Genomic DNA, 27,045 nt, shown 5'->3' with positions numbered 1-27,045 from the left:
GATTGCTGTATAGTTGAAAGAGCTTGTAATGTGTGTGTGTGTGAGTGATACTATGGTCACATTAAGAAAAAAAAGCCACAAAATGTCCACAAGGAGATTCAAAACACAAACGACTCATAACAACTACAATGACATGCAATACTTCCAAAAGTCATAGTGTCTTGCTCTATGTAGGAGAGATGGTGGGGCCTTTTGCATGTCTATGGCCCAGAGGTCCATAGTCTCGTAACCCGCCCATGTCTAACACCCAGTTGACCACACTGTCATGAGATGCGAAGCAGGTGGACCCAAATGCAGGGGACGGCAGGCAACAGGAACTCAAAAAGATCACTCTATACTCCAAGAAAACAGCAAGCAAATATTACACAGTCAACTCAAGGATCCAACAAAAACTGAAAACCAAAACTTAAATACAAACGAGATAGCCAGGTAAACCCATCCAGATGACATGAACTTAACACACTGTTTCTCTCTCTGGTTCAGTCCAGACTCTCTGCCATCCTAAACACTTGTAGTGAGCAGAGATTACTCGCTTTGGCAGTCAAACTCCTTCAGCCAATCCTGAAATTAGCACTATCCTCCACTACACAAATACATTGTTACATTTGACATTAACAGTATAAAAAATACAATTCATGCATGATGACCATTGGAATGTGATGTTTTCCTTTCTCAACAACAATCCCTGTTAGGTTTTCACGATGCACTGGCGACCAGGCCAGGCCTCTGGGCTGCAGAATACCAGCTGGCAGCATCTTGTTATCTGTTTGAAACATTGATCCCCAGCTTTGCAATCACTCATATCTGCTCCTCTATTAGCCAATCAATGACAAAACATCAACAAACATTTATTTGTACCGGGGAGCATCTTCTTCATCAACAGCAGAGCTTCTTTGCAAATCAAGCTTTTGTCAAATCCAGTCAGAAAAGTGGTGAAAAAGTCTTTTCATCCAAGTTGTCCAAGAGAAGCTCAGGTGAGGGGAGGTAGGTAATTAGAAAAACAGGCAGGGAGCTGGGACAACTCTGCAGCAAGAGAGGACTAATGAGACTAATGCAGGACAGGTGTGTAGCTGGGTAAACGAGGGAAAGGCAGCACAGGAACACAGGAGGGGAAAAACACAATAAACTGAAACCCCAAAAAACAACAACAGTCTTTTTATTAATGAGCTGACCAAGTGAAAACAATGACAGACTAACAAGTAAAAGCAATTTTACTGTCAATCTCATACAGATACTAAGTTCTTTTACAGCAATGCTGACATTCAGTGGGCCAGAAAGATAGGCAACGTATGATAGCGACAAACAACTACTATCCCTTGGTTATTGTGCTGTTAGCTTTGAGTTTTCCTGTACTGTAAATCCTGTGGAGATGCAGGTGAATCTGTGCTGTATTGATGTTAATTTAGTGTACCTGGGTAATGGGTTGTAAACCTTGTGTTGATTACATTTTTTATTGTGCAGTTGGCTTGCAGGTGAATGTATGTCTTGGTTGATATGCTGTGGTGGCGTTAATTTAGTGTACCTGGGTCCTGTGTTGTGAGGTACCGGTGGAGGGGGTTGTTCCTGACAAAGGCTGTGTCATTAATGCAGGATGTGGTAGTACTTTTAGTGTCAGCACTAACGCTCTATAACTTGTCCATTTATGACGAGGTGTACAAAATGTTGCACGACCATCCATGGTTTTGCCATATGGAAAGAGATGTGTTGATTTCTCCAGCGATATCTCCAGCTGTACCAACACAGCTGCTAACGTGACCAGGGAGCAGCTAGCGGGAGTCTGGATGTGATAATGCATGGGGCCCTTTGACCCTCTAGCATTAGTGGCGTAGGCAGTAATGCAATCTGATAACAAGTGTTTAAATGGAGCCGCATTACAGACCAGCCTGTTCTCATTCCAAAGTTGTCAAATACTACTCCTTTTACAGTGATTTTTGTGTAAGATCCTGACGCCAAAAGCCACCTTTCACATCCCCATGATACACAGCTAGACAGCATCTGCTGAGAACGTGGCCTGACAGAACCGGCACCTGCCACAGCAGCATGATACCCGGACGAGCAGCGTAGCAACGGAGACTGTTGTGTCCGCATTATACGCTACTGCACAACGTCATGTTGAAATGCTGCCAGTAATGACGTAATACAAGGAGGACCACTTTCATGAAGTTCGCGTCCTGGTTGAATGTGACATTTTTTTCCTACACCTTACCATGTGCTTCTTTTGCCTAATCCTAACCGCCTTTGGCAGCATGTGCTTTTGTTGACATCCCGGTGGAGGTTGCCATCTTCTTTTGTTGTCTAAACATAACCACACGCAGCGTAATCCCACCATACGCTGTTGTTGACATCACAGTTACAGCATCCCTAATTTTCAATAGCAGATGCAGAAGGATACCTGGAGCCAAATATGTTGACACAGAAGTCCACTGCAAAGCAGCAGTTTGTGACGACTTGGGATGAGAATGTGTTAGATGGACACACGTGTGAATGGCATTGTGTTTTGGCTGTCAACTTGTGTTCAGATTACCGTAACACGTGTTAATACCAGATATAAACAGGCTGTCCGAAACTTTTCTGTTTTTCACCAAAGTTGAACTTGCCACAAAAGATTAACTCGGATCACGTGCAAATCCACTGATCAATCCCTTTCAGTGGATTTAACTGATTTTGCTAAAAAATGTTAAACACTTTACAAACTTGAACCTTGACCAAGTGCTTCCTGCTGTGGACAGAAGCTCTCGCAGGGAAGTATCACTTACATCACAGCAGGCTTTAGTCTGTGTTTGCATGGATGCCTCCTGAGCGCTTCTCTGCGTGTGTGTGTGAGGGTGAAGCCGTATCAAACCAGTCATCATTACAAGCTCATTCCACAACCCCAGGAGGGATTACACAACGGTCAGTGCGTAGTGGGTGTGACACAGGCTTCTCCGTCAACCCCAGGCTCAGGGCTCACAGTGAGTAATGAGTCCACCCAGCAGAACCTCAGCACACGCCCAGGGCCCAAGGAAATGTATGTGCTCACCATGTCTGGTATGACAACCCCCCTCCTCGACTAGCCAGGAACAGAAACTCATATCTGCTGTTCTGTCTTTGATCCCCAACAATCCCTCCCACAAAACATATTATGTGGTTTTTATGTGGCGAGCTATGTAAGATTTAATGGCTTACTTCCAGTAGCATCTCATAGGTCTGCCGTAAACACAAATGTACACGTAGACACACATACCTCGTCTATCTCTGCCTGTCTTTTTCCCTCTTCCTTCTTGCTGTATTGCTCTATTTTTCTATCACACACACATTCACGCTACCAGGTCGAGACATAAATCAATATGACTCAAAATGCTAAGAAAACATTGAGCCACAACGTACGGAGATGATGAAGGCATTTATTTGCTCAGCGGGGTCTGCGATGATATGTGAATGGACCATTTTGTTTGCGGAGAAAATGGAGGTGAATTAATTGATGTTTAGGCAGTGTAATTTAATGTCCAAGGGCCTGTTGAGCCCATTATAGTCAACTGGGAATTTCTCGTGGTACAGTTCGCTGCTGAACAGACCTCCATTAGTGCGAGAGAAAATGCAGCGAAGGTAGGGAGGACAGTAGGGAGTTCCACTTTTCAACTCTCTTCAATTATAAGTGGAAAATCCAGTGTAAAAAAATGTGGAAGGGATGATAGTCCTCGCAAAGAGACAGCTCTTGTTCGTCTCCACTTTCTCTCCGTCTCACCTCTTGTCGTGCTGGTTTCCTCCCCCCTCCTTTTCGCTTCCTCCTGGTCCTTGGAAGGATTTGGTAATACCAATCGGTTCCAAGTGTGACATATCCTCACGACTCTCCCCTTCTCACCCTCCCCTTCCCCTCCCCTGCCACCCTGTCCCTCTTTAAGGAGCGTTTGTTTTGGGCCTTGTCACCACCATGCACTGTGTGGTTCCAGCCACGATGGTGGCGAACCGTCTCTTGCTAATTACCACACTCTGGATGAGTCACGGAGGAAGAGAGCCCGAGAGAGAGGCGTACTCCGCTATTTTTGGCCCCTGACATCGGCCCCATAAGAGACTTTCCCCTCCGTGCCTACCCCTCTCTGTCCCTCTGATCTCTGGACCTCCTCAACAGATGAAACGAGCACTTTGAGGTGGGCCTCAGTCACTGGATCCGCTCCTCTCTCTGCTGGCCTGGTGTGAACAGCTGCCTGTTTTGGTTTGTGTCATACACACAAACATTCATACACACAGTGTTTGGGTTTGAAGGCCTCTCTCGGCAGGTCCTCGGTGTCCTATGAGTTATGACAAACGTTATTATGCTCCCTTTCAGATTACTTAGGCGCACACTACCAGAGTAGATCGCCGTGTTTTTCTACAGCGTGGGTCATTTGGCCGCCATCCAGTGTTTGAACAGCTGTAATGAGCACTCAACATTAATAACTTCACTATGGAGAAAGCGAGATTGGCTATAGATGGGGTTATTATTAATGAAAAAAAAATTTGGATGGTAACATAACATACATCCTCTGAATGGTCTTTCTTTCCATAGCAGATGCTACTTCACGGGGGTAATGTACTTTCAGTGTCATGTCTACATTAAGCTTTTCTTCATAGGATTCATTTGTTGATATGAAAATCCACCAGGAGTCGTCTGGCTGGTGGGAGTTCTCCGATTCTTAATGTTTATTGGTTGGAGAATAGAAAAACATCCTAAGGGAGTGAGTGCTTGCCATTACAAATTTCCATTTGTCACTGGTGGAAATAAGCACATTTGTTTCATTTTTACAAAGACACATAGAGAGCAGTAAAAACTGTACTCACACTGCTTTTAGGCCACCACAGCGTGACCCAAATTAGACTTTATGTGCCACTTTGTAATGACTAGCTACGGCCCCAATTTTACCCTTGACAAGATTTAAATAAGGACCCATTTGCTCTGGCATCAGTGGTGTAGGTAGCAACGCAGCAGGCCGCCTGGCTGGACATGTGCTCTCAGCCAGAGCAATCTATCATTACCAGTGTAATAAGGGGAACTGACTTTTTTTCCTGTCTTACAATTGAGAGCAAAATGAATGCTTCCACACAAAGTGATAATCACGAGGGCTTGCCAAAGGAGAGGTTGCCAGAAATCCACTACTGCTTTCTTTTTTATCCCACTGGGTTAGGAGGGCTCATCGTTGGCTGATTGCTGTCTAATTTAGTGCTGACCTTGACAACTGCTGCGTCTCCCAAGTTCACATAGCTGCTACTATACATGTAGTTTTTAATGAGCATGTCAGGATGCAGCGTGCTTGTTTTGTTTCCTAATGGCTCCATTTGTTTTTGCAGCTAAAATAATGTCACAACCAAATGAGTTTTAGCCACGCTGGTGGTGTGGCTCCAGGGATGTCAATGTCAGTCTGTCAGCTGGTCGATCACGCCACCACTTTGGTCCAGACTGAAATACCACCTAAAACCAACTAAACACCAACTAATGGATGGACTGAGCCATGAAATTTGGTACAGACATTTTTTGTGCCCAGATGATGAGTCATAAAGACTTTGGTTATCCTCTGCCTTTTTCTGTAGCACCGCAGTGAAGTTGACATTTGTGGCTTGAAAGTGAAATGTCTCAACAGCCTTTGGATGGATTATCATGAAATTTGGTACAGAAACTCATGTTCCCCACAGGATGAATTGTAAAAACTTTTCATCAAGCACCATTTTCAGGTCAAATTCTGAATTAGTCAGTTTTGGTTAGTTTTGCTTCCTATAGCCCAACACCCAATAACTATTATCAAACCGCTTAATTTCTAAGAAAAGAAAGTTATCAATCTGTAATCATCAAAGAGCCCTGCTTTGCCAACGTTTTTGACATAAGTGCACAGTGCCAAAAGGCCCCTTTTGCTTGCACATGAAATGCATTTGGACAGTATCAGCTGAGGACATGGCTGAACAGACCAGTGTTACTATACGCTGGCAGATGACACCTGCCACAGCCACATGATATGCACATGAGTGGCATCACTCGGCCAGACGGAACCTGACGTCAGCATGAAATGTGGCAAGACGGCGTCAGGTCGAAACGCTGCAGGTAATGACATAATATATGGAGTTTGAGGGTGCTTTTAGGGCGGCCGAAAAAGACAATGGATGGGTCCCACAAACAACGGGCTTTCATGCTGGAGTCCAGTGTTCACTTCCTGTCTGAATGTAAGGTTTTTCCCAACACCTTGCCATATGCCTCCTTCCCCTAATCCTAACCATCCGTGCCAGCATGTGCTTTTGTTGGTTGCCATGTGCTCCTGTTGTCCCAACAAAACCACATGCCATGTCATCCCACCCTGTGTTTGTGTTGACATCACCACTTAATGGTTAACTTTATTTTTTAATGGTTAACTGTATTTTGAATATTGATATTTTGGTTTCTGATGAATACCTGAAAAACTAATGAGATTCCCATCAGCCACAGCTGTATTTCGTGGTTATTGGCACATTCAGTGTCTCTGTTGTTGCTTTCTCTGCTGAACCTGACTTACTTTCTTTGTATGCCACCTTGACCTGCCATCGAGGAGAAAGAAAGATGTTACACTGTATTGCACTGAATGATGTTCTTTCAGGAGTATTATTCCAGTAGGTTTTCACTTCAAAACTTGGTTTAGGTCAGCCGCTGTGTTGGAAATCACTCATTGTTGTGTGGTCTCTCCCATTTTCCATTGTGTGGTCAAGAGAATTGAGAGCGCCTCGTACAGTGCTCCATCCTGCCCAGTCAACAGAACAGGGGGGCCTCTCACAGCAACCAACAGTCGTTTGAAGATGAGGTTTGTGGCTAGTTTCCACCCACAACGCCAAGCTGTCTCTGATTAGACCTGGGATCTAATTTGAGAAGGGGGCTAAGAGTGGGTTCGGGGTGTGGGGGTCTGTGTGGCGCAGCCATCCTCTTCCAGAGGGCCCTCAGCTCAAGGGCTTGTGTGCTTGACTTTCTCTCAAGAAATGCATCCTGATGGTACAAATAAAAGTACAAGACGAACATGCAGACATGTAGATGAATGGGAGAAGCCAAACATCCTCCCTCTGCTTTCTTTTTCCGACAGTGGAAGCCCCTGTCCTAAGCCTCCAACCATGATGTCGAGGACTAAACCCCGACTCTACACACACACACACACACACACACACACACACACACACGAACATAGGGTCTCCTGGTCCCAGTAATCATGACGCTGGTCGACCCTCTGACCCAAGTGATGTATTTCTGTGCAGTGTGTCAGCTCCCTAAGTGTGTGTTCTGGCTCCAGTCTGGGTCATGCATTGTCGGGAATGTTGATGAAAAATGACAGGCCATTATTACATGCCATGGCTGTCGCCTCCTCTCTTCCTTTGCCTCACCACTGATAGGGGAATACTTTTGAAAAATGTTCAAGCCTTCATCGAAAACCGCAGTCGCTACTTTAAAAACGACCCCCCCCCCCCCCAAGGTCCAGCAAAGTGCTGTGAAGACCCATTTTTCAAGAATTTAGCGGAATATAAACCTGACAAAATCTGGCATCCTTTCTTCGCTCCTCACAGCCTGCCTCCTTCATCTGACTCCATTAGATTTTTATGGACTCGAATTTCTCTGTGGAGGTCATTGTGGTGCTAATGTTCTGCAGGGTGGGGAACAAAGCGCAGAGCATGTAAAAGAAGCCCTGGTTCCTGAGGGAGGAGATCAGGCAGCTGCAGGCAAGGAGTGTGAAGGTTTAGGTTACCTGAACACACTGACTCTTCTCCTCGCAGCTCAGGACCACCTGGGTAGCCGGCGCTGCTTCTCAAGGAATCAGATAGTGTGAGTCCAAGTAAATAGACACATAAAGACTTCACACACAAAAACTAAATGACAATCACACACACACACTGAGGTGATGAACCCGCACATCTCAAGCCTCCGCTGACCCATATCTGCTGAGCACAACTCCCAGGGTCTCGGGTGGATGTCAGGAGGTGTGGTGGCTGTCAGTGACGGTTGACCCTCCACCAGTTCTCTGATATCTCCTGTCACACATCACTGCCCAGGAAGCACTTTCCTTTCTCTTCTGGTCCCAACACACTTCATCATGCTGCCTGACTACAAGAAGGCTCAAAGTGCAGACCACTGACCCGCGCACACACATGCTTGTGTGTGTTGAACTGCACTTGTGGATTATATGATTTTCACCATAAGTCAGTATACTTTTGCTTGTAGTTTGACATTAGTATGTTTTAAGTTTTGTGCTTAATCAATGCAGTGGATGAAGAAACTTTTTTTACACCCAGATATAAAAGAATATGTCAATCTACTTTCTATAACACTAAAATGACTAAAATGGTTAAACAATAACTAGTATTGAGGTTCAAGGTTAATCCCTGACCTTCTAAACACAATCTTAAACCTAAATCCTTAACCCTAAAGCTTCAAAACGCCTACAAAATCTATCTTGAGGTTAGATTGTTTTGTCAACTTCTTCCAAAGTCAAGAATAAACTCAACTTTCAGATGAGGTGGACAAGAAGTCCTCAGAAAGTGCTCAGAAAAAAAAACTCTGAACATCTACAAGTCCATGACCACTGAGGAATATGCTGATACAAATCATGTTGTGTGATTGAAAGTTTCACGACAGCTGTAAAGCAGTAAATAGAGTTTGAGATGTGTTTTTTTTTCAGTTAATAACTAAATGCAGAGTAGGAACAAATTATATAAAGATAAACAAACAAAACACTATATGCACATTATGGACAGTTGAAAGGGCCCTTAGTATCTCTACAGTGTTGCCATATTATAGATTTTTATTGTGGATGCTTATAGCTTTCTTAAATTATGACTGCTTTTGAACTATGACTTTAATCTGCTTTTTATTCTGCTATTTATCATTGACTTGCACTGACATGGACTGTTTTAGTCTTTTAGAGGCAATGTAATTCCGTTTTTTCTTTATGTATGGAAGTGCATAATGAAAATTATAATGACAAATGACAAATAAAGGAAATCTGATCCTAATCTGAACCTGATATAAAAAAGGAAAAAAGAGGGCGTTTTCCCTGGTGAAAGTGAGTTTGTTTGACCTGTCCACCTCCCCCTATGCCGACTTTCTCACTCTTTCTACTACAGCAGTTGCCCTGAGTGTCTAATAATGATGTGAATCGGTTTAAATTGGAGTAGAAAGTCCAGTGTGTGTCTTACAAATACTAAAGTGTACCTTGTTCATCAGTATCCGATTCCACAGGGGCATGACAAAGTGTCACTGGGAGTGAGACCAGTCTGGTTTGGCCCAAAAGTTTACTGTCTTGGCTCCCTCTCACTGCTCTCATAGCGTCACTTTCAGCCATAGCAGGCAGCTGTTTTCAGCAATAAAACTAACCATACGCTACCTGCTCAGCACCAAACAGCAGACAGACACAGTTAGCGACGAGCTGGTGAACATAGTGGACCATTTAGCAGCTAAAGAGCCAGATATTCCCCTCAGGAGTCGGTAGAGGCAGAGCTAACAAACAGATAAAAGCAGAGTGAGTTTTGGACTTTAATTTACCAGGTAGTCAGAAGCATGTTGCATGAACATATGTACATGAAAATGTTGCTCCATAACTGCTGGGTGTGTAAATACACATCTGTTGCTGAAATGTTTGTCATATAAAATTAAAGATGATATGTCAGTGTTGTGTTCATAACTCGTTTCCCCAAAAATCTGTAATTGCAGAGTGAAAGCTTTCTTTAAAAGAGGGCTGCTCTGAAGTGTTCCCAAACTTAAGTAATTATTTATTAGGTGGGGACGCACAAAATGTCTTTCCAACTAAATCATAATATTTAAAGTGTTTCAACACTGAGTAATGTTTCACATAATGAGCAGCTATGGCCATAATTGTTGTAATTAAGAGGAGTATAGAAAATGAATGGAGCGGAACACCACAAAGGTGGTATCTTTCCATATTGTAGTCCATATATAGCACATGTGTACATATGAATTACTTTATTTCAGTCAGCCATAATTTTCCACCCATTTAAAAGAGCCAGTAGATTTAAAAAAAAAAAAAAGAAAAGAAAAGAAAAAAAAGGAAAAGTCACAACAAGCTGAGAATAGTCTTAATATCTGGAAGCATTTAGATGTTGTTGTTTTTGCTCAGCAAACACTTCAAAGTGGAAAGAGTGCTGTGGTTGACCACAAGGGAATAAATATGGTTTCTGATCAGCTCGCTAATTACCTTCCACAGAGTAAATATGAGTTACAAAAAACAGTAAAAAAAAAAAACATTGCGAGCCACCCGGGTGTAAATGCTAGCTGTTGCACACAAATGTGGTCTGCTGGAGCACTTTATGTGGGTTACTACACTCTAGTGTTCATAATGCTGTTGCAGCTAAATAACCCAACAATATCATCACCGCTCAGTCCTCCCCTCTTTGTTGACTTATGCCGTGTTTAACACACTGAAGTTGATGCAGCCTTTTTTGGTGTTTTACACCGTCTCTGCAATCGAGGATCATGACAGCTTCTGTACTCATAGAGATCTGTCACCAGCTTTGGAAACATTTGTCACTCCTACACAAGTCTTATGCTCCAGATGACTTTTACATCTTGTTCGCTGCTACAGAGCTTAACTTTATGCTTCATGACATGCAGTGCAGCGTTGCGTAAAGGAGGTGGTGAGAGCACATACTGTCTCTGCTCGCCTGCCCACTGTAGCTCAATCACAATGTTGAAGTTTCCTGCCAAACCCCCGCTAATGTTGCTCTTGACCGCAGTCCAGTTTGGAACATGTGGACTGCGGCTTGACATCCACTTGCACACAGGTCAGGATCATGGGTCAGGATGATGATGTGCCTCTCGCGCACCTTCCTCTCTCCGTAATGTAATGTAAACAGCTTCAAGTGTATTACACTGGGCCGCTTCCTGCTGCTATGTGTGTGGCATGCTGCGTACGTCAGCTGATGAGACATAAAGTGAGTCTGTTTGCACAGTTATAAATACATGGACTGTGAATGGAAGCAGCCAAATTATCCAAGGACTGTTTTGATTTAACTGTCGGAGTGTGGCGTGGAAAATCTTGCAGAAATTGATTATGACATGAAGCTGACAATGACAAGAAAATCATTTTTGGATAAGTTATTGTTCCTTTGAACGTGGACGCCAGGACTGAACACATATTGCAACATGTTTTCCCTGCAGATTGATGAAATCAACAAAGCACAAAAATTCTGACAGGGAAAAAAGTGATGTTTGTCAGATACAAATGGACTTCAGGCTTCATTGGATTTCATTCTTGCTTGTTTCCCCTTTATATTTAAAGCATGAAAGGCTAAGTCAACAAATAAGGGTGGTGTTTGGCACACTTTGTTACATGCCACACACAAGAGTCAGCTGAGATGACTCAATGAGAAGCTGTACCTGCAGATTGCTGCTGTTTCTTAGACATGAAGCTTTCTAACAAACAAGACAGTAAGATTATATGTTGTGTTGACCCAGGAGAATGTAATTATAAATATACAGATGGGCTACAAATTAAAAAAACAATAACAAGTGTCACAATAAAGTGTTTGGCCACTGAAAGCCACCAGAACTGCATCAGAGAGAGCTGTCAAGCCCAATCCACAACAAGTCCAAATTTACGTGAGATATTCACACGAAGGTGGATAAATCCTGGCATGATTAGTGCACGCCAAAGGCATGATTTAGTGTGATGGGGGAAAAAACTTCAGAATTGGGATGTTTTTTATCAAAATTTTGCTATTTTAGTTAGTTTATTTTAGATCTTTATTTCAAACATGCCAAATAAAATGGGAGACTAAGTAAAATGTAAGTAAGAAAATTACACAAAAAAGCACATCGTACATATCCTACATATGAAAAGGAGTAGGAAGAAGTGAATAGTTATCAAATACTACCCACTTCAAATTTGTAAAAATAATTTGAAATACAAATACTACCAGTTTCTGCCCCAAAGAAAGAATATTAACCAATCAAACCTATGTCTGTTTTATAACGTTAACAGATTTAGGGAAGATTTATGAGATCGAGGACATAGCGGGAGTTTGGCACCATTTCTGCTGAGTCTGCATTTTATTTTATAAGTTATCTAGTTATCACAGACTTAAGTTGCAGGTATGCCTCGACTGAACTGCTTCAGAAGGTTGAACAGTAGTGATGGGCTGACAATTCTTTCCCAAAATTAACTGTTACTTTAAGTTCATACATGTAAATATATCCAGCCTTCAGAGTTTTGCTATTTTTTGCAAAATATGCTGTGAGTTTCTCCATGATGCTCCGTTATAATACATGCATGTTTGACAGCGAGAGCTGCCTGTCTCACTAAAATTTTCTTGAGTGTATTACCATTTGTCATGGATAAGAAAATAGTCAAAAAATTAGTTCTTGATCATATTTTGTGGCTCATATGATCCATTTCCTTGCTCTTCATTAACGTTGTGCTGTTTAAAAGCTCTGGGTGACAAAATACAGCACATCGTCTTTGTGGCGTCCATGTTTTTTACACACTTTTCTACAAAAAGTCACAAATACTCTGTAGTCCAAGGAACAACCATCTGAAGAGCACGTGAATGCACCATTAGTCTTGGCTGGTGTAGGTCTAGACTCGAGTCCAATTTAATCGGTTCTTGCTTGTTCATTCAATGTCGTTGCTGCATTATGTTTTAAGACATTACACTTTCATAGTCACTCGCACATTTGACAGACTTTCCTGGTACATAGCAGACACTAGAAATAGTTGTTCAAAAAGATATTTTTCGTTCATTCACTATCGATCAGGTTTAGAGATCTCTTAAGAAAGTAAGGAAGCTGTCAATTTCTCTCTTTTTCATTTCTTGCACAACTTTTTTTGGTGTTTTACATGTTTACAACTGTTTGCAACAGTAAAAACGTCTTCTGGGAAAGAAAAATGTGCATCATTATCCCCATATTTGAATGATTATTGCATCGCCCTCTCCAGTCAGCCCGATTTACACCCCTCCTTCAAGTATGGCCCAGACCACATGTAGAATTTGTTAATTGATTCAAATCAATGAATTGATAATCAAATTAAGTGGCATTTCTGAGTCTGATTATCAGTTTAGCTGAGATCATCCGGAGCAGCCAAAGCTGTCACATTCACGTGAATGACAGAAGAAAAAGACGTAATTTTGCTCACATACAACAAAGATTTAGTGGCCCTGTAAATAAATAAATCATTATGATCCCACCTCAGACACACTGACAGTTACTCTTACCGTCATCTTGTGAAAAGCCAATTATCACATATTACTGGTAGAGCTTCAAGACTTGATATGACAGTTGTACGAAAATATTTTTGTCCGCTTTATCTTTTTTTTCTGTAAATGATGAAAAATTGTCGAAATTTAATTTCGAGTGTCTGGGCGTATGTATATATTTAATTACTTATAGTGTAGGTTTGAATGAATAAGGAAGCTAGTTAATTAAAATTAAATGACTTATGGGGAAGGGGTGGGATTGAATACATTTTTACTTCTTCTCACTCCTTTTTGAATATTTGAAGCAAGTCATTTTGTATTTGGCCATTTCTGTTGCTTTATGCTTTTCATTGTTTGTAACTATTACTTTATTTTTTGTCAGTCTGTTTTTGTATAATATTTTCTTTTATTTCCTTTTTACATGTTCGAAATAAATAATAATCAATCAATCAATCAAAACAAACTCGTTCAATCAACTGTCTGATTGTGAAGGTTGTTGCAAATGATTTACATAATTTTCATACTCATCAATCAGTTCAGTAATCTCATGTGGATGTGGGCATTGTCATCATGGAGGAATATGATAATGTTTTGACAGTTTTATTTACTTGTGAGCCATGTCCAAAAAATATTACCATCATTTTGAGGTAGATAGATAACCTTTTTTTTTAGTCTGATTTATATGGAAAAAAAAACAAACGTTGTTTCTCCTCAAAACCCCCTGCAACTGCCAATCACATTCATCACTTTCTAAAAAAAATCCATGTTACATTTTTGTAAATCAGGAATAAATATCACTTAAAATACACTTTATTTCATCACTTAACTCGTAGGCAATCATAGAAATAACACACTGCGCTGTTAAGCTTCTCCTTTAGCCCAAACTAGCAAAACTCAAATTGGAGCTACAATCAATAGTATCTTTGATTTGGAGTCAGCAAAGCCTGAAAACTCATTGAAGTGTATCTGTGGCAAGACAAAGCTAAAGCAAAGAGAGAAAGTGGCAGAGAGCACGGTGCCATGACCTGGAGGTCACTGGCAGTAGATAATCTGGTATGAGAACAACTGATAGCCTGTCAGTAATGATGGGGCCTAACTCTGAAGAAGAAAAAGGAGGGGAGCCGTAGAAGAAATAAAGAAACCTACTGAGAACTCCCCTATGTTTTTTGTCATCTGTGAGCCAAATTAGGGTGAGAGGGGAGAGGAAAGGAGGGGGTAGAGGCGAGTGAAAGAGAGAGTGCAGATGGACCACACCGGCTGACTGGTTGGGGTAATGTGGACGTTTTCTCTCCGGGGTCAGATATTTACTCCTAATTAGCTGGAGGAATGCGACGCATGAGAGCGGAACAGATACGTTACCGTTTTGGCCGGAATTTCCTCTCCTTCCGTGGCATGCGCTGCTTTAACCTGATTAGGTATGGCACTTATCAGAGGAGATGAAAGCGCTCGGGGGATCGGTGACGCATTGCTGGACACCCCTGCTCTGCTCCCACTTCACCCCCATTTCCACCGCGACCCTCCCCATGGTCATTACTGGTTGTGCCGTGTGTCACGGTACTTGGAAAACGGGGTCTGATTTACAGTAAGACTGACCGTGCCCTCAGCGTGACACTTGTTGCGGGACCGGATCAAAAGGAAGTTGTTGGGAATAAACAAGCATGGAGACTTTCTATAAAAATGATTTTTATTGAAGGAACTTAAAATGAGATAAACAAGTTTTACGAGGTGGAGAGAGGGGCATGCTGTTGTCAGGAAGTGAGACAATTTCAGTTTGGTGTGTGTTTGTGTGTGTGCGTGCGAGCGTGCATGTTTCAATGTTGGTATCAAACCTGGTGGCAGAAAGTCAGAGCAGCTTTCATAGTTGCACTCCAGTGCAGAGAACAGCTTGTGGCAGCAGCAGGCCTAACTTTCTGCTAATGATGGATTAGGAGGCTTTAAATGGCAGATGAGGCTAGTTGGTATTGGCAGGCTTGGTGTGGTATAGCTTTAATCTGCTACGTTTGTGGTTTTCTTGAGAAAAGGGGTCAATCCCGACTTTGGCTCTTGGCAGGGAGACTGTTTTCCGCGAAAGAAAGCCATTTGCTTTTAATTCACTCAGAGGTGAATGATAATAAGAAAAGAAAAACATATTTTCTCACTTACCTTGATCTTGCCACACGGGCACTTTCTGTTTTATTTGCAAGGCTTTTACATATTGAGCTTTGAGATTTATACTTCCACTCCTAATCCATTTATGGAGTTCACAACGTGAAAAAAACAACAATTTTCATTACTTTACTTTCTACCAAGATAAATAGTTCCAAACAAATCTGTTAAAACGTATTCTGTGTGTGTTATCCAGATCAAAAGGAATACAGATCCTGAAAAGAAACACAATTGAATTTTAATTATGCATACTTTTGAGCCTTAATAAAATGTAAACAGGTGATTTATAAAAAATAAATTCACCCTTGCACAGTTTTCATGAATGTTGAAATTAGCTACAGAGACTGAAACATTTTTATTTATTTATTTATTTATTTATTTTTTTTTATCAGGCTGTAAACATGTTTATAACTGCTGTAATGGGTATTTTAACATGGGGATCTATTAGGACTCACTTCTGGAGCCAGCCTCAAGTGGCCATTGGAGGAACTGTAGTTTTTGGCACTTCTGCATTGGTGTCATTTTAATCTGCCCCAGAGGTCACCTGGTTGGTCAACATTCAGCCTCACAGAGAGGCAAGCATAGCTGTAGAGTTTTGGTCTAATTTAATGGTAATTTTTTCAGTCTGTGATCACCACAAACACAATCCTATTCCCCCAAATTTTAAAAGACTACATATTGTATATAGATACCAGAAGGGGTGAGAACACATGTTCATTTTTTTGTTATCTGGATGAACCACTCCTTTAATGTGCAGTCATGAAGCTCTCGATGTGTGCGTGTGGAGGACAGAAATGTGTTAACCTTCATGTTGAGGAAGGAGCTGGTGGTCTTCGTACTGATGTGGTTCTGAATTCAGGCTAAACATATATTTTTCAGAAATCCCCAACGCAAACAAAATCAATCACCAGCTGTCACACAAACCACCAGTGAAGTGGAACTCCATGATTACACGCTTTCCTTATCAGTGTCCATACATAACCCAGTCTTTTAAAGAATGATCATGAATATTCCTTCTCCACTAAACCGCTTTACAATCTGTCTTCCTTCTCTGGCCATATATTTCAGAGTGGAAATGATGTCAGATTTCACTATTACTGCCATATGCCATATGAGAGCTATCACTTCTGAATGCGAGACCTACCTCTGCTCGTAGCCAGCGGCACATCTGTGCACCTTCTGTGGTGGGCTCTGCCTGTGGTGGGCTTTGCTTTGTGTGTATGAAGCAAGCAGATACACATGATACTCACATGCTCGCAGACGGCCGCAGGTGGGCCCCCAATGTGATAGCAACAACAAACGTCTTTTAACGAACAAACTCCAACCACAGCGTATTCCCCAACTACTGATCACACGCTCGACGCCTCCTGTACGTGATGTCCGAGCCGACCCTTGGGTGCCTCAGAGCTGATGGCTGCTCTAATGACCTGGATGGATAATGTGTAATGTGTGTTGCAGTAAATGACAATGAGGTCATACCCTCTCATTTTCATTTTGTACCCCACACAGAGCTCGTTCCCAGCTCCCACTACTACTACTCTCCCTCTTCCCCTCTCTTTAACTCTCTGACAACCACACACACACACACACACACACACACACACAGACACACACTTGCTCGCTGATGGTCTGTATTTGCTCAGGAGTTACTGGAACAGGCCACATTGAAGTCTGGAAGCAGAAGGACATTCAGCCTCCAGGTCTCACGGTTCCACTGATTGACCTGATGAAGACCAAAGGCTCCAATCACTGAGTCGATGTGTGTGTGTGTGTACAGTATGTGTGTGGGCACATCTGTGTGTGTGAACATGCTTGCGTGTGTGTCAACACCTGACCACACACAATGTTTGGATGAGCCGTTATCATTTGCACATTAGACTTTTGAAAATACTCCAGAAATTCTGGGGCCAAAATCCGTCTTGTCCTTTCCTTCCTGCTGTCTTCTTTCTTTAATCCCACACAAGAAGGCCCACATCAGTGGTCTGTCAAGTGTGTGTGTCTGTGACTGTGTGTGTGTGTTAGATAGATACCAGTTGGTTTTATCTGCTGCCTAGGTGGCACAGTACAGATGAAGGGATGCTGGAAGCACTGGAGTCCTGCCAGTGTGTCTCAATTTAAATTCAGCTGGTTGGTAAATGTATACTGACAGAAAGAAACTTCAGTTTCTGTCGCCACGTGTCCTAAAAACATCTATCTCATCACTGACTTTGGGCTGCAACTAAAAAAATAGGAAAAATCTTCCTATTTTTGCAATTAATTGATCAATTCTTTAGTTTATTAAATGTCAGAAGATAGCAGGGGAAAAACACAAATATAAGATTTTAACATTTGCACAGTGTGAAACCAGAAGTGTCAATCAAGTTATTTATTTAACAACTTAAATACTACCAAGACAGAGGACCAAAGATGGCGCCTTTTCATTTCTATAGAGTTGCTCGCCCGGCGCATACGCTGAATACTTTAGCTTCCAGGTCTGCTTCTGCAGTATGCGGCTCATTGACTATTAGTGTATTAGCATTAGTGTTTCTCCTGCTGGCCCCGCCTGCGAGTTTCCGATGGCTTATAGACTTTACATTGTAATGACGTCACCGATTTTTAGACTGCTTTTCTCGGCTCTGGGAAAGTTTCGTAAATGCAGTTTGATGTGTCCTGTGATCAGTCTTACAGACGTCTCTTTGATAATGGTGGGTCATGTGGAAAATGCACTCTGGACCACAGGGGATTTTTTTGCTTCAATACTGCGAGTGGCCACCTGGAAACATTTGCTGCAATGGGGAGCAGCTTTCTTTGGGGCCTGCGTAGTGTGCTAGTATATGTTGCATACTACGCTAGTGAGGTTTTTTGCGTGACATTACATTACGTTAGTAACAAGTGTACTTATTTTAAGCTATACCATGATTTTCTTTTCTAAACCCAACCACAAACTTTTGTGGCCTTACCTTAAATAACGAATACAGCTTTTTAAACCTAAATTTTAAGTTTATTTTGAAAAGAGAATGTATGCAGCCCTGTCCCTGCTTTTACAGCAGCACTTGTGCAGCCAAACGTGGATGTTTTAAGCCAAAACATGGTCTTTCCTTACTTTTAACCAAGTAATTTTATGCCTAAACCTAATCACACAAGTTTCAATGTGTCCACTACAAAGTAATGTACAAATGTAACATATTTGAAATTTTAATTTTTTTCTTTATTTAAAAGTTTTTTTAAAAACAGAACAAAACAAATAATCTCCCCGGTACCTTGTACTTGCAAAAACATACAATAAGAACTTTTTTTTCGGTGATAAGTTACCTTAGAAGACTTGGCGCTTGTTTTGGGGTAATTGTAATGGGCATTTTCCACTATCTTTTGTATTTTCTGACAGTTTTAATACTAAATAATTACCATGTTAATCAAAGAAATAATCAAAAGATTATGTGGTATTAAAAATAATCATTAGTTGCAGCCCTCTCTGTCTTCTCTCTCTCTTTCCCCTCTGGCTGACACCACAGCCTACCTCCCATCAATATCCCTCTGCTCTGCTGACGAACATGAAGCCAATTTTAGACCTGTCTTTACCACACATAAACATTTCCTCCTCACCTCTTTATGTTTTACAATATTGCACTTTCCTTGGCATTTACTCTGCAATTGTTGCCTGCAGGCAACACCTTTCCTCATGGCTAATACCTATTTATATAGGAGTTTCTCATGTTTTGCTTCCCCATCAAACAAGGTAACGATGCCAATACTGTAAGCCGCTTTCATTCATCAAGCACACTGGCATCAGCTGAGTGATAAATCCACTCAATAGTGTGTGGGTGGTATGTGCTGTGTTCTCTGGGTGGTCATATTTGGGGAAAAGTGAAGTCCAACAAAGGTGTATAATTTGGATGGGCATTTTCATGCAGCCTATACCAGATGTACACAAAATGTCCTGAGGTAAGCAGCGGGTTCAACACTAGACTGTAACACATTTACGGGCATTGTCGTCACAGTCCCTTTGGCAGGTAGATTAAATTTCATGGATTCCCTCTGAAAGTATTTGCAAATAAAGCTCAGTTGTTGCAGAAAATTGTCTGTTTGGCAGAAGATTCACTTTGCGTAACTCTGTGCATGAAGTTGAGCTACTGCCACGATGTATTCGCCTTCCTTATGTTGAAGACGACTGGAAGACAACACACTTAGTATGTTTATATGCACAGTTAAGTTTAGCTACAGCCATAGCTTGATTAGGCCATTTAATAGGACTCCTGTCCTTTTCCTAGTATACAACACTGGAGGAGAATCGATTTATTGACTAAAGTATGTCTGACTCCACCACAGATGGTGGTGATTTGCCCCCTTTCAGCTAGTTGATATAGACTGAATCACAGTCACAATGTTTATTCACAGTCACTTCGGTAGAAAACTGCCTTAATTGATTAGTTTTAAGACACCTAAGAAAAGGCCTAACTAAATAATCAATATCAGTTTAAGTTTACGCTATATTTAGAATATTTTTACTGCTTTACCTTTCCATAAGACATCCCTCAATGGCAGGGATTTGAAGCCGGTGTATCAAAAACACCAGACTCCATTGAGAAAAACTGTCATTTTATTCCACTGAATGGCAGAATTCCTGGTCTACTGCTACCTAGATCTGCTATTGTGGAAGGTAAAAAGGAGCAAATACTCAAATATGGTGTAAACATGAATGAATATTGAGTACATCACCATGCCAGTGTTATGGGACTGTACTATCAGAGTTGGGGGACTATTTATCAGAGGAGGGGAATTGGTGGGTGGGGTGTGACTTTTTTATTTAAAATGAATATAAAATACTACCATTTAAAGTTGAATGCCCCTCACCAAAGCCAAAATTAAAAACACAAGTCCCTCCTCAGTGCTTTTTTTTTTTTTTTTAATGCCTGACCCTAACCACAGAGGGAGGCCTGTGTGGTGACCAGGAGCACCTCGGTCAGTTAAAGTCCGACTGAGGTGTGTACATGTTAGAGTAGCTCAGTTTCCAATCACATTATCTGCATGTGTTCTTCTGACTTTGAGAAATTCAATTTAGTAAGATTTCAGTCGTACTAACATGTTAACATGTACACAGTAATACAACTTTTTCTGTATTTTCTGTAAATTTACTGATTGCTTTGTTTGAATATTTCCGCGGGATATCAGCGTTGGTTTCACTGTACGTAACTAGCTCATAGATCAGAGAGACCCCATTGAGAGGAGTGAGTGACAGAGGGCAGCAGGGAAGAAAGAAAGGAGCGAATGAGTGTTCTGGCTTCTTGACCTCTTAGCATAAGAAGTCTTCTGAGTTCAAACTCCAGTGATTACAAGCTGAGCTGGTATTTAAAGTGGCCCTACTCCCCCACCACTCGCCTCCCCTCCTCCTCTCCTCCATCCCCCCATCCACTGCTGACTCGTGTGAGCTGTGTGTGACAATGTCTACGACTTGAATATAAGAGTACATACCACATGAACCTCTGTGTGTGTGTGTGTGTGTGTGTGTGTGTGTGTGTAGGGGTTTAGTTGAGTAGGTGGGCAGGGTCAGGGGTTGCTTGGTGGGGTTCTGGAGCCAGTGGGCCTTCTCCATTGTTCAGGCTGGAGGAAGCCAAAGGGGGGCAACGAGTATTGATGCCGAAGGTATTGCCTTCTTACGGTAGGGGGTTAGCAATAAGGTGTGTGTGTTTGTGTGTGTGTGTGTGTATGTGGACCTTTGCTCCAGGAGGAACCCACGAGGGGCGGGAAAGGGAAAGCAATTACAGATGATATAGGACCAAAGGGAGGAAATTGATTAAAGAAAATGGGTGACCAGGAAGTAAGTAGGGATCATTGTTTCCCCTTCAATTAAACTGAAATGTCTCAGTGGTCCCTCTCTTTGAGCTGCATGTGGTGGAGCAGGACTGTGTGGGGGTTCTCTCTGGAAGAGGGGAGGTGATGTTGATGGATGGACGGATGGATTCAACACCCACGATAGCCTCCATACACCACCGTATTCACTGTATTTAATCTGATTTTAGGAAGGCAGCTGTCCGCAGCTCACACATTGATGAATTAAAGGACAGTTCCAGTGTATGACAGGTTATTTTCAGTTTTGGATGATGATGTAAGTACTGGTTAACCCTTTGAAACTTGATCTAATTGGTTTTATTTCTTGCAAAAAAAAAGGGAGAAGGAAATGAGCAACTTAACAGCACATGGCCCAAAAATTAGCACAAAACTAGTAAAAAAGTTACAAGAAAATTACCTGAAAATAAGCAGAAAGCAAAAAAAAAAAAGGGAGAAAATGACCCCAAAAAGTTGTAAAAAAAAAAAAAAATTTGAAAGAAAAACGTTTTTTTTTCTTTAACATGATTTAAAATACATAAATCTAATAATTATGAATAATGTTTTCAGGAAAGTTTTTTCTTTGTTTTTGATTTCCCCTTTATAAAAACTAATTTTCAGGTCTTTTTCTTGGGCCCCTTTTACTAATTTCTTGCAAGGTGTGGGGCCTTTCTTGCCAAGTTGCTCACTGCCTCTTCCCCCATGTCTTCGAAAGAAATCAAACCAATTTGCTTAGTTTTCAAAGGTTTTAGCTTCAGAAAACTGATGTTGATCCAGGTCTTGAAAGCTCAAGGCAGAGCACTGAAGCTGCACTGATGATTGAATCATATTCATACAGGTGCATGGTGCGGACACTATACCCTGCCTCTTATTGCTAGCCACCTGTACACTTTCTGTCCAAGGCAGGGTTGTTGCGCTGTTACTCCGCCTCACCATTCTGTATAAAAATGTATGATCTCTGATTTCCCTAAAAGGAACAGCTGTTAGGACAGGACAAGGGACCGGTGAGATGTTTTGACTGGGTGTGTGTGGGACCCACTCAGCGAGCAGCAAAATGTCTGCAAAATGGGGAGACATTGAAATCCAGTAGCTCCTTACCCTTCAAGCAGAGGACAAGATCACCTGCCATATAACAGGGACGGTAAATGGTTGTTAATGTCATCTTATGCCAATGTATTGTTTAGAAAGCGCTGCCCGACATGCATGTTATATGCCCCACACAAGAGGCCATCGCTGTTGTGTTACACGTCACGTCCTTCATGCCTGTTTTGCTTAAGGAATGGCGGTATGCTATCTAAAGATCACTCACTGAGGCGGTGTGATGCAGCCGTTGTTTGCTTCTGAATAAAAGAGCAAAGTCATCATAATGAAGAGTCTGTGTTGCAGCCCAGTAAGATTTCTGTGTAAAAAGAGCTTTTCTCCTGATTTGCTTGTGCCACTGTTGTTTGCTGACACAGCTCCCTCCAGCACTCCAATCTCCTACGTGCGTGGTGTTTTGCAATTAAGATTGAACACCCATGTATATTTGTTAACAGGGATGATTTTTTGAATTCTGAGCTCTGAAAATGTGGCATTGTTGGGACAAACAAATCCTCAGGTTAGCCAAATTTATTTGAAAACGAAAACAGTCAAACTGCATAGTTTTTGTCCAAACTATCCATTGTAAGTAGCCATCCTTTTTACAGGCCGACCTTTTGGTTCAACCTTGACCTCCCATACTTGTTTGCACACACACAAGGAATTAAAATATGAGTGCACTTTTGATTTAACCTCAAAATAAAGTGGTTTAGATAACCTGACTGAATTGCTGATTTGTTTACAGCCCGTCTAAATGCTTGTTTCTCACTGTCAGACAATACTTCTCAAATCTAAGAAAATAGATTTGGTGAGAACAATGTTAACAAACTGAATAGAGATGATCCCAGGAACTATTACCATTTGACACAAGTTTGTACAACATTGGAAATTTGTCTTCAGGTATTTAAGATCACATTCTGGAAAGACATTAAATTGTATTTTGTGTCACGTGTCAGTTTATAACTGCATGTTTATTAGTTCTTCTATGCAAAACACCATAAAACTGTTACTCCATTTAAACATTTTTGAGTTAAATAGGGACTTAACATTTTTATTATAAGCTATGTCAGTATTGTACATAGATGGAGTTCGTTGGATAGGTCTACACCGAAGCAAAAAAAGTCTACAGGCTTTAAAATGCAAACTGAAATCTGGGCCACCAGCACACTAAAATCAACAGACTGTGCAGGCTTTTATTATTGTTTTGACATGATTTAATTCCCAAATTTGTTGAATTCAGCTGAACTGAAAAAGTTCAGGTTCACAAGGATGTGGAAAAAATACATTAAAATCCAGTTTTCAGTTCGATGTATCCTCATTCAAACTTTTGAGTCATTTTTCTCTCTCGCTCATTTACTGTTGCTTCTCTGTTACTTACTTGGCAAATGTGAGTATACAGTATGAATAGTTTTACAAGGCCAAGGGAGAAATAACAGTGAGGGGAGGTGGTGGTGGTGGTGGTGGTGGTGTGTGGGATGGGGGGGGTGGGGGGTAAAGAAAGAGAAAACAGGTTGTCAGTGTGGTTGAACAGCAAAATAGCATTTTCTCCCTCGGGCTCAGCCTCCACAGATGTTTCATTCAGGCCCCATGGCAGGGGCCACTCTAAAAAGTGCTCCAGTCCCGACACAATTCAGCCCCTTTGTGCGCTGAAGGAGAGAAGCTCAGCCCACTGTTTACTGCTCGTCCACCCCCCATCCCCCCTTGTCTAACCCCCCTCCTCATGTTAGCAGGCGAACAATTGGGGAGGGCCTTGCCCAGAGCCGGGCGGTGTGTGGCAGGTCAACAGAATGGGCTGTGAATCCTGTGCCTCTGAATCCTCCGGGTGGGTGGTCCAGCTCTCTCCCCTCTCTGTGTCTCTCTCACAGACATACACAGAGAAACACACTCTCCTCTCCTCTCCTCTCCTCTCCTCTCCTCTCCTCTCCTCTCCTCTCCTCTCCTCTCCTCTCCTCTCCTCTCCGTGATCCTCCTCCTCTTACTCCTCTCTGTGATTAGCTCATCCCGGGCCCGCTGCTAGTGCCTGGGCTCTGTGATGTGGTGATAGGTGGCCCAGGGAGGAGGAAGCCAGACGGGGGTCTTTCTTCGGGATTAGTGGACTCCCCAGTTCCTCGTCACTGCGAGCTGGTCCCGCACAGACCTGGTCAGGCAGGAGGGGCCTGTGGTGGCCCACGTGGAGCCTGCCAGTGACTGGGTGGCAGTTAACACTAATCCTGCTGCTGATTACCACTGGCATGGGGAAATAAACAGTAATAAATGAACCTACAAGGCTGAACACACATACACTCGTACAACAACTCCACCCACACAAGACAAGTAATGCTGACACACTTGCACAACGACACATTTAAAAACATTCAAAAAGCAGCAGTATTACAGCAAGTAACACTTGTTGTGTCTGCTAATTATTTTCTCAGTTAACAATTTGGTCTATAAAATAACAGAATAAAGTTACAAATACTTGTTATCATTCCCCAGAGACCAAGAATACGTACTTAAATGTCTAGTTTGTATTCGACCAACAATCCCAAACCCAAAAGTATTCTTATGAGACAAAGGAAAGCATCCAATCCACAAGTTTTATAAGCTGCAAGCAGTGAAAATTTGACATTTTTGCTTGATTAATGACTAAAAGGTGAGAATAATTTTTCAATTATCATGTGTCATCAGTAATTTGTAATCACAGTAGTTGCCAATTATGTTTCCATTGATTCCATTGACTGATTGTTGCATCTCTGATTTCAGTCTCACTATCATCATATCTTCCTCAGACACCACTCTTCAAAACATATCATAATGTCCTCTTTTGCCCCAACAATATTATTATTTATCTTTAATTTAAAAAGATAAACTCAAGTACCTGAACCTATATTTTGTGAACCTTTTGTACCTCATCAGTCAGACAGGAAATCGATTTAAGTATTAAGTTAAAGTTACCGTCCGTCAGAGAAAAAGGCAACTATCTAATCCTATCTGGCGTCTTTCCCTTTAGTCACAGCGACATCTAGTGAGCAGAAAACGGTATTGACAACAATGGAAAAGTTGCACCAAGTCACCTGCTTTGCAACACTGTCAGTTTCTCAAAAAGAAGAAAGGCAGTTGGCCGTTATGGCTTTACAATATATTGCAGTGGTTCTCAACCTTTTTCCTTAAGTGACCCATTTTCTATCATTGTGTAAATTAACTAGTAACATTTTTTATTATTATTTCATATTACACTCAGTACTTTACAATAACTGTACAAAACAGCTGATACGCTGTACAATAAACCCTAATAGTGAATGCAGTAACTACAGGAAGTCTGAGTAAAAACATCATTTTGAGTTTGAGCAGATTACTCCCTGTCAATATTGCATCAAAGATGGGTTTTCCTGATATTTTTAAGAGCTTTTTTTTTTTTTTTTTTTTTTACATTTCAATTTTGTTTTAACAATCCTACATGCTCACAAATAGGCTTACTTTTGACAAATTCAGTGTCTTTTTCCCCTGATGTTTGCTTGTCTTTCTATTAAACTCTTTGTTGTTTTATTTTCTACTGCAGAACGAGTGAAGCTCTGTAAATGTCGAATGTCTTGAGGTTGCCCTTATCCTGTAAAATGTTTCCTTTAGATCTTGAACTCTAATCTAACACTGAAAAAGTGTCAATTTTATTTAGTTTTCTCCACAGAAATGAATGGAAGTTATGAGATATATATATATATATATATATATATATATGTGTGTGTGTGTGTGTGTGTGTGTGTGTGTGTGTGTGTGTGTGTATATATATATTCAGTGTTTGCATCTTGCTCTATTGATATTCTGATTGTAAACTCATTATTTTATAATCCAGAATATGATCATGATGTCTTTTTAACACTGAAAATTATTTATTGGACTAAATGTTTCAGGGAAAATCAAAATTCTGTTGGCTAACTCATCAAACCTGACACTCAGGAGTGATCAGCCTCACGTGTGACTGAATGGAAATGACGATCGTTGTTATAATAAAAGAGGGAAATAACAGATCATGAAAATATGGTGAGTTGGTGAATAAGGAAACATTAACGTATATAACTTGGGAGTGATGCGAGGTGTTGCGATGTGTCAGATCAGTCTGATCAGCTGTAGCTGCAGTGCTACGGACCTCCAATCATTAACTGATATCCGTTCATGGGGGTGTGCCGGTCAGTAAAAAACTTCCATGAAGTCTGCTCTCGTGTATCCTTGCTTCCCTCTCCTCCAAGAGCCTCATGGGGGCTCTTGGAGGAGCATTTGAGCAATTCGGATGTCCTTACGTCCTTCAGTCCTGATCGGTTTCCAGGTCAAGTGATCAAGGATGGAGGAGAAGAAGGATAATGGGACAAACCCCATGTGTTTTTCTTTCAAATCACCTGCACCTAGTTAATTTAACCACCTGTGTTCAGTGGTGATCAGTTCAATCACCTTATGTGACCTAATATGACCTTTGTAGGTGTGTCTAAGCCTCTTCTTCTCTGTTTGTCATAGTTCTCACAACCCCCGGCAAACAACCCCTTTCTCATCCTTCCCCTTGACCTCCATCAAACCACCAAACTCGACTTTCTCCCCATCACCCCGGTCCTTCATTTATCCAAATAAAGGTATGTTCATACCTCACATCAAGCATGGTATTTGTTAGTGAAACATCCCTTGAAAAAATTTGCAATCTTGCAATCTGCTGTGAAGTTTTGGCAACCCCTAGTATTGGTCAGGACCCCCAGGTTGGAAACAAGTGGCTTAGAGGAAATAAATGAGAACATACATTTACACATGAATCCTTCAAACAATAAGAGGTAAATAGTAGAAACAATATCTGCTCTCACAGGTGTGAAAAATGAACTTAAGATTCAGTGGAAAGAA

General features: G+C 41.5%; 1 long non-coding RNA gene across 1 annotated transcript in view; it reads left to right on the top strand.

The window, feature by feature from the left end:
- LOC121941702 overlaps nucleotides 1–26,763 on the top strand; it is a 51,027-nt gene extending 24,264 nt beyond the window's left edge. Inside the window, exon 3 of the long non-coding RNA XR_006105771.1 lies at nucleotides 26,674–26,763. This is a non-coding gene — a long non-coding RNA (uncharacterized LOC121941702). The remainder of the gene's footprint in view (nucleotides 1–26,673) is intronic.
- The last annotated feature ends 282 nt before the right edge of the window (nucleotides 26,764–27,045 follow it).

Source organism: Plectropomus leopardus, chromosome 4, assembly GCF_008729295.1.
Source record: "Plectropomus leopardus isolate mb chromosome 4, YSFRI_Pleo_2.0, whole genome shotgun sequence".
Lineage (NCBI taxonomy): Eukaryota > Metazoa > Chordata > Actinopteri > Perciformes > Serranidae > Plectropomus > Plectropomus leopardus.
Note: the sequence above shows the minus strand (reverse complement) of the source record. Positions and strands in the feature narration are given on the sequence as shown.